We start from the raw sequence: 9,217 nt of genomic DNA, 5'->3' as shown, positions 1-9,217 counted from the left end.
CCAGGAGCCAAAGTCTGGTGTGCACAGTGACAGTAATGACATCCAGAACTCCTGCCAAAATATAGCATGTCGTAAATTTTAGGCATGGGAGCCTCTTCAGTTTTATTGACATTGGATGTAACAACATTTCATGGTTTCCATAATATTCCACAGTCCTGAGGTACCCCAGTAGCATACCAATTGGACTAGTGTTTGTGGTTTTGCCCTTGGCAAAAGGAGAGAGTGTAACTCACCCTGTTGCGTTGGGCATCAAATGGGATAGATTTGCTGTCTCAGACCTTCAAAAGAATTTGCAGGGCGCTTGGACGACTAGGTGGGTGGATTGTGGAACTCTTAGTCTTGGCGTTGTGGGTTTGAGCCCCACATTCTGTGTAGAGATAATGTAAACTAAGTAATCATCAAATAACACCTTAAAAAGAGAAAGGATTCCCAGTAGCACACCCAAGATACTGTTTACTACGTCCATGCTTTTTAAAATACCCACTAGTAAACTATGAAAACAATCTTTCTTCCTTAGAAGAGTGACATGTGAAATGCCACCGGGACTCAAAACATGATGTGTCTGCATTAAGGATGAGGGGTTTTGTCTAGATCCCAGTGTGGTCTGGTTCCAAGATCAGATACCCTAAGTATGTATCTTGACTTTGAGCAAACCTTAATTTTTTGAGACTTTATGTCCCTTTAAAACTAAAAGTTTCAACAAGTAGATAATGCCTTCCATTGAAAGGCAGAGAATGAAATTGTCTCCATAGTGTGACAAAGTAGAGACGCAGAAGATTGTCCGCCATCCAGAGCTGCCTTAGGCGTCCACGGAAAGTACAGAAGACTCTGCGGTTTCCTGCGGCATGACTGTCTGTGGGTATTATCCAAGTGAAAGCAAAAACTCGCTACATTTATCAGCTGGAATCCCAAATCCAGTGCATAGGTGAGTTAGGATGAAAAATTTCCTCTAGTGGCAATGGATGTCAGTAGCCTGTGGGGTTAGAAACACCAGTGTGGAGGCATGAAAGTGTTACTTATTGCTGAGAGGTCCTGGATAGATGTCCATTGGCAACCATTGGGTTTTCTCACCAGGAAGACAGTGTTACATTGAGTAGTGCTGGGGGATCATGAGATGCTGACGCTTTTAATCTTCTATCATGGGCTTGATGCCCTGAAGTGCATCTTTATTTATAGACTCTTCTCTCATTCTCCCAAGAGATTTTGAAAAATAGTTTTATCTTTATGAGGCATACTGTGGATTCTGCCAATCTCAGCTGAACGTGTTGCCCATAAAGAACAAGGTAGCTGATCCAGTAGGAACAAACCCCATAGTGCCATCAGAGACGGGACGTGCTAAAGAGGCCAGGAGGTCGTTTACGTCTCCTGGTTGATCATTTTGATTACTGCTGCCCAGTTCTGGAATTATGTGCCCATTTCGAGGGAACCGGATTCTGGCATTTAGTTTTCTAAGGAATGTCAGTTGCCCACATGAAGGGAGGAGAAGCAACAGAGGGGAGGAGGGTGACTCTCTCCAAGGGCCCGGAAAAGAACAGACTGAGAGGCAGGAAGAGACGTGTGGAGATTTCTTTAAGAGGGCCCACTGCTGGAGCTGTTTCAGTCCTTGCAGGCAGGGGTTTTATGAGAGGGAGTTGGCCCCCAGGAGGGCAGTTCTGGTGTCAGGGGCAGAGACTCATTCCCAATGTGCAGATGGTTCCACAAGTTGGTTAAAAGGGACCCCGGGGAACAGCCCCCATAGTTCCTTAGAGCCCTGGTTTGGGAATGCAGAGAATGTTGGAACGGCCAGCTGGAAGGATACAGGGGCCTGGAGCCGTTATGTTTGTAACAGGCTTTCTCCAAGATCCTGGCTCTTTGTAGTAATCACAGAAAGTACTGGTTTCAAAACTGTTTTACATGTCGCAACTGAAAATTGAGGGGGAAAAAAGGAAAAGGGCACCTGGGTGGCTCAGTGGATTGGGCCTGTGCCTTCGGCTCGGGTCATGATCTCGGGTTCCTGGGATGGAATCCTACATCTGGCTCTCTGCTTGGCCGGGAGCCTGCTTCCTCCTCTCTTTCTGCCTACTTGTGATCTCTCTCTGTCAAATAAATTAAAAAAAAATGTTTTTCCTTTAGAGACAATTTGGAGTCAGTTTTAATCATCCTGAAAAGGCCCATCAGGTTTTTGTGTGCAAGTCTTGAATTTTGTTCCACTCAGCAGTCTTGAGAGAAGATAGTAGAATTGCTCAGTAGTATTTCCAGCAAGTGTTCTAGTGTCCCTGCAGACAACGTGCTGTTCCCTTAATACTTCTTAAGATGTTCCTGTCGGGCCAGAGTCACCCAGTGTTTGGCCTGGTCCTCACCAACAAGCATGTGAACTAATTCCTGAAAATAAATTTGAATAACTGTTCACCACACCTCGGGGATCCTCAGCCACATTGGGAAATGCTAACTGTGGCTCATGGTTCAGTCTCGAATGCAGGGAATTGAGGTTATTCGGAACCCCAAATGGGCCTGTTTTAACAGGTTCAGGAGAGGAAGGATTGGGGAGAGAGTCTGAGGAAAACAGGACTTTCAGAGAAAGAATTAGAAGTGGGGGGTGGGTACACAGGAGAAGGGGATGGGGCAGAGGGAAAAGAGGAGGAGGCCACTGGAGGCCTGGTGTGAACACCAGGGGGTGGCAGCTCTGGAGTCAAGATGGGGGAGGGGCAAGAGGCTCCAAAGCCACTTTGATGCCTTTCGGTGGCTCCCCTCTGTGAATTTAGAAATAGTGTTTTGCAGAGAAGCACCATTAGGTCCTGATAGCGTTTGGAAATCTCCCAAATAGCCATGGAAGCAGGCATCCTATCTGGTTTTGACAACTGTGGTCATGGCTGTTAAATTGAATTTGGATAAGGGTCAGTTTGGGGAGATCAAACGTTCCCCATAAGGACCATTGAGGTTTTAAGTTCTCGTGAAGTTAGTCCGTTCAGTTAGAAGCGCATGTGAGGAGAGGTAGTTATTAAATATAACACCAGAGGACGCCACAAGATGGGACAGAGGGATACCCTCAAAGCATTTTGACGTCTGGGATCCCATTTCTAAGCTTTTTCTTTAGAACAAAAAGAAATTCCTAACAGGCATTTCAACAGGAGCAGGTCAGTTTCAAAAGGAGGCGGTGTGAAGGCCAGCTCAGGTGCAGACAGATGGGGCTGGAAGCTGACTGCCAAGAGCGAACTTGGAATCGTCTTTGGTGCAAAGAGGGTAGTTTTATCAAAGCACGGGGACGGGAGCCAGGGCCGGGGCAAGCTGCCCTGGGGTTGGGAGGAGTGGCCGGTTATATATTTTCAAGTTGAGGGGCAGTTACGGACAGCATCAGTCTCTAAGGAGTTTGGTATCGACGTTTTAAGGACCTTGAGGGAGTGGCAAAAGGCATTTATTGCTGTCTAGTAAAAGCTTAGTCTTGAGACCTTTAAGTGTGTATCAGTGAGCCATACGCTTGGAGGGTGATTGTTAATATACAACTTGGGGGGTAGAGTTGAAGGGAGTTTCCTGAGGAATTTTTATATCTTCAAGGAGGTTAACATGATCAGGAAATAGGGCTAATGTTGAGTTAAGGTTGCCTTTTGCCCTTAGCAAAGTATGAACATGGAGGCAGTGAGTTCCTAGAGGAGTGTCACCCTGGCCGTCTCAAGGACTTGTTTGTAGGTTGCAAGGAAATGGATTTTTCCTTTGCATTAATTCTCCGCATCACTTCCCCCTGAGCAGCGGTGACCCTGAAATCTTACAGTTGCCGAGGATGGAAGGTCTTCTGTAAGTTCTTCCCGCTCCGTGGGGTTTGTAGAGATGTCCCCACCTGTGGGTCCCGTTCGCTCAGCCAGGGACTTACATACAGAGAGAGCAGTTACAAAGGCAGCTGCATCCGAGGGAGACCACAGGCACGGATCTGCCGTAGTGGGGAGGATCATCTGCTGGCTTGACCTAACGGTGCTGAAGGGGTCTTGGCACCAGGTGGAGAGAAGTGGCAGAAGAGCAAAGCGTACTGACTGTAACAAAATGAAGAAGAGTCAGAAGCCCAAATAAGAGTGGTTTCATCGTTGAGCAAAAATCTTACAGTCCCGAGTTCAGCCATCACTAAAGGAAAGAGAGGGATCGTGCAAGGGCCTAGTTAAATATTCAGGTCAGGTAGGAACCCAGAAACACTACTGGGACCAGGCGGCGTGTATACACAGCATTCTGTTTCTGTCATGGCACAAGATCCACCTTGTGCAGCAGCTAAAACATCTCCTGCGTTCTGTGTCGTGCAAGTGCTCTGCACCGTTGTGTTACTTCAGTCTTTAATAGGGAAATGCTATTTTGAGTGTCATTTAGGGCTTTGACTGCTTATGAAGAGCTTCCTTGTGCAAAACAAAACCCTTCGTCCTAAAGAGGAGTAAAGGTGGACGCGAGGTGGTCATACCAGTGAAACACAGCACACGTCCACCATTGTTTTCAACGTGGAAGGCTGGCTGGGTTGGTAATGGTTTCAATAATGGGTCCGTGCATCTAGGCAAAACCCCGAGTACAGTGGTCTATCCCGCCCAGGGAAAGCCATGGCTAAGGTTAGAGCCACACATCCATTGGGCTCTGTTAGGAGCCAGCCATGTAATTCTGGGCCTCCTTGTCCAGTCAGTAGCGAACCCATCCATGGCCTAGGGAACACTGACTTGTGAGCAAACTTCTGACGGTAGTCCCTGTAACTGCTGTGTGCTGCGGCTTCACATGTTGTCACTGTTCCCTTTTTTCCCCCGGCGTAGAATTGCCTTTTGGCTTAACTGTCCCATTGTGGGGTAAGCCATAGCTATTGATCCCAGATTCGGTGTGTTCCATCTAGTGTGTACCTGGGTTTGCTTAAGGTGGCTGCTGTCGGCTTGGCTAAAAGCTCTACTTGCCATTTTCTATCACTAGAGGCAGCTCCTGGGGCAAATCACAGCCAAGGGTTAAAACCATCAAGAAGCCCTCTTTCTTTGAGGTCTAACCTTAACAATATCCTAATTATGAGGAGTCACTGGGAAGTGGGAGAAGACTTCTCCCAGACATAGGGCATCCCCAAGTGCATCATCCAGTCCCATCATAAGCGTAGTGAGGCCAACCATTATGTCCATCAGTCCGCAGTCAGCTGCATGGAGCGGGGCACCCCCCCGCTTCAGGAGTGACTTTACCATCTCAATCACGCAGAATAGGTCATGGTGTTCCTTGAGTTCCACCATTGTTGGGGACCCATTCCAATTTCCAGCTGTTCAAATGATCATGTGTTGCTCGGGTACTGGTATTACCCTCACAGAAGCAGTAGGGGATGTTGCCAAAATACAAAAGACATGAATCCATGATGGTGTAAGTGACCTTTCAGCACAGGCAGTCTTTACAGCAAACGTCCCTAGGAAACCTCCTGGTTGGGTTTTATTGCAATCAGTTAATGGTTTTGGCCTATTCTGAGCAAAGGTCTCATGGCCAAAAGCAGCTAGACCAAGGATGTGACGGGATCACGTTATACCAACGAGGAGGAAACCTCACATGGGAGTCCTAAGATCAGCAACTGTCATGGTGACTTACATGGCTGTCCGGTGCCCAAGACAGACAACTCTGTATAAGGACAGGAATCCAGAGAGGGCGTCAAACCATTCCAGCCCTGGCACTAACTTCTAGCCAAGAGGCAGGCTTTGCCCGCCCCAACAGTAGCCATGGGCTAGAGGATTGCAGCCTGAGCGATGGACATGAATGTTTTCCCAAGGGACCAACTCCTTGAAAAGTCGCTGAAATGGAAGTAAAGGAAGGGAAGGAATTACCAAGTTTGCACTGAGGCTTGGAGTCCAGGTAAGAATCAAGCCCCACATTTCAGTGCCACAAAGATGTGAACTGTTAGGATCTGGAAGCTAATGGTCAAGAGAGAGTTCTTGAGATGTCTTCGGTGCAGAGAGTGGTTTTATAAAGCATGGTGATAGGAGCTGTGGGCAGAAAGAGCTGCCCTAGGGTTGTGAGGACTGACCGATGATGGACTTTCAAGTTGGGAGGGACTTAGGGATAGCACATCTGTCTAAGGAATTTGTTACCAAGTTTCCCAGGACCTCAAGGGGCTAGCTGTGGTTAGGAAAAGGTCATTTATGACCGTCTAGTAAAACCTTAGTTAAGAGACACTTCAGGTGTGTATCAGTGGGCCATTCGCTTGGAGGCTGATTGTTCACGTGTAGCTTAGGGCGGGGGAGGGTAGAGAGAAAGGAAGTTTCCTGAGGAATTTTTGTATGTTAAAGCAGACCTATGGGATCCGGGAGGTTGGACTACTGTTAAGCTAAGCTTGCCTTTGGTTCTTGGCAGAGTATTAACATTGAGGCAGTTGAGTTCCCAGAGGAAATCCACAAACATGACAGCCTAAGTTGGTGGCCTGGTTGGTGGCCACAGTGGGGCGGGAGTTGGGAACCCAGAGCTGTGGATTTCTGATGATAGACTCTAGAATCCCATCCTCAATGGGGAGATTTTGGAGATGGAAGTGGAGGGCAGGACTGCAAAGAAGACAGAAGGGAAAAGGTTGGTGTCTGGTTCAGGTATGAGCCTGACTGACAGGCTGTTCATCCGAACAGTGGACTACAGTCTTGCCCAGCCAGTTCCCATAGATCAGTCCATCTGGATGACGACCCCAGCCGGAGTCTAGGGCATCTTCGCTGTGCTTTAAATAGTCATGCAAGTTAGGCCGCCAGTGAATGGTCAACCTAGAGTCATCAAGATGGGAATTCTGGGAAGTATGCCTGCGGGCCTTACCGACGATGAAATAGCACAATTCAGCAGAACTGTAATTATCGTTGACCTTTCAAGGTAGCATGAAAATATGGAGCCCAGTGAAGAGATGAAAGGCAGACGTACTTGGCGGTGACACAGCTATTTCAGGACTGCACATGTGTATATAGTCCAAATATGCGTGTATATGTCAGAGACACACATGCAGACGTGGTTGGAAGGATGAGGAGAGCAAAACAGGAATGATTTCAGTTAACACTGCCACTTGATACCTACATTGATGGTAAGACCTAGGAAGTACAGGCGTACACATGCTCTGGGTTCAGTATTGTACCCCCCACATTTCATGTCAAATGGAACCTCAGAATACACCCTTACCTAGAAATAAAGTGAACACCCATGGAACCTCAGAATACACCCTTACCTAGAAATAAAGTGAACACCCATGTAATGCAGATGAGACCATATGGGATTAGGGTAGTTCTAGAGCCAGTGATGGGTATCCTTATAAAAGTGGGAAATTTAGACACAGAGATCCGCACTGAAGACAGGGTCAGACCACGTGAGACAGAAGCAGAGAGTGGCATGATGCATCCACCTGCCTGAGAGTGCAAAGGATTGTTGGCAACCACTAGAAGCTGGGACAGAGCCTCCAGAAGGAACCAACCTTGCAGACAACGATCTCTGGCTTGCAGCTTCCTCAGTTGTGAAACAACAAACCTCTGTCATTTCTGCCACCCAGTATGTTCCACTTGGTTATGGCAGCCCCGGGAGATGAATGCGGTCCTCAAGGAGGGAAGGTACCTTGGATATCCGAAGGACAGCGCGAGGCCAGGATGGCCACCGCACAGTGAGAGGGGGAGGAGGAACAGCAGAGGCCAAGAAGACTGACTTTGGTGGTGGGTGGCCTGGACCCTCAAGATGAGCTGAGGAGGCAGCCTCATGGGATCCCTCTGTTACCATGACAACAGGGACTAGGATGCTGATATTGGCCACGGCGGTGGATCAGACTGGGTTGTTAGGAGTGGCGTTGATGTGGAGGTTGGACCCCAGGTACAATTTGAAGTTAGAGCCATCAGAATTTCCTTGCTTGGAGGTGGGGCTGAGAGAGAGAGAGAGAGAGAGAGTCAAGGGAGACCCCATTACTTTGCTGGAGAAAAACTGCCATGATGGAGAGGCATCAGCTGAGTTGGAGGTCTTCACACATTGAGAAGGTTTCAGTGGAGTGGTAGGAGAGCACCTTGGAGCCCGTTGAGATGGCAGTGAGATAGTGCACATCCAAGGAGAGGATAAGCTCTTCTCGAGGCTAATTGATTTCACTCTAATTCAAAACTAATTTGAGAAGTAACTTACTAGAAACGTTGCTTTTACAAGCAAAAAAAAATGTGGAGTCATTAAGATAGCTGCAAGCATTTTTTCTAAAAAGATTTTATTTGACAGAGATCACAAGTAGGCAGATAGGCAGGCAGAGAGGTCGGGGGAAGTAGGCTCCCCGCTGAGCAGAGAGCCTGATTCGGGGCTCAATCCCAGGACCCTGACATCATGACCTGAGCCAAAGGCAGAGGCTTCACCCACTAAGCCACTCAGGCGCCCCAGCTGCAAGGAGCTGAATCAACCCAGGAAAAGGGTTGGGTCTTAGAAGGGCAGCTGAATACAAATGAGTGGAGTGTAAGGTAGGGAAGACCAAGCGTATTTGAACAAAGGAGTTTTCATATAAAATGATAGGAGGGGCGCCTGGGTGGCTCAGTTGGTGAAAGTGATATGAACCTTTTGACTCCTTTTTACATGCAGTAGAGAACAGAACCAGTGTGCACACAGGTGATGAAAATAAGGAACCAAAAGGAGTTCTGGAGTCTTCAAGGACAGGGCGTGTCTTCTGACAGGACATCAGCCCACGTAGGATGGGGGGTGTCGCCGCCTCATTCTTGTTCATGTTGTGATGTCATGGATGTTTCTTTTGTTATATTTCTGTCAAATGTACATTTCGTGGATTTCCCTGTGTGTCGAATTTACAGGAGCATGTTATGGGATGAGTTAATCTAACTTACCTCCATGCCCCATTTTATATTATTTTTGTAGTTTTGATGTATGTTTAAAAGTTATTTATTGGGGGAGGGGCAGAATGATAGAGAAAGAGAGAGAATCTCTAACAGACTCCACATGGAGCTTGGAGCCCAACACCGGGCTCAGTCTCACAGACCTGAGATCGTGACCTGAGCCAAAATCAAGAGTTGGACACTTACCTGACTGAGACTGAGCCACCCAGGTGCTCCCCAATGCCACACTTCAAATAATCCATCTAAAATTATCTTAGTAGGCAGAGGAAAAGCGTCTGATAGTATTCAGTATTCATACTATGACAAATACACTTACTAATTTAGGAACGCATGAGAACTCTCCAATCCTCTTGAAGGGCATCTCCAAAATGCCGTTTATGCAAGAATGCATACATAAATGTGCTTAGAGTCACTTGCTCAGTAGAATTATGTGTACA

The 9,217-nt window shown here is 47.4% G+C and overlaps 1 protein-coding gene across 1 annotated transcript in view; it reads left to right on the top strand.

The window, feature by feature from the left end:
* ZNF556 (zinc finger protein 556) overlaps positions 1-9,217 on the top strand; it is a 144,276-nt gene that overhangs the window by 84,107 nt on the left and 50,952 nt on the right. The gene's annotated exons all lie outside the window — the stretch shown is intronic.

The sequence above is a fragment of the Martes martes genome (assembly GCF_963455335.1).
Source record: "Martes martes genome assembly, chromosome: 1".
NCBI lineage: Eukaryota > Metazoa > Chordata > Mammalia > Carnivora > Mustelidae > Martes > Martes martes.
This window is presented reverse-complemented; position numbering and strand designations above follow the sequence as displayed.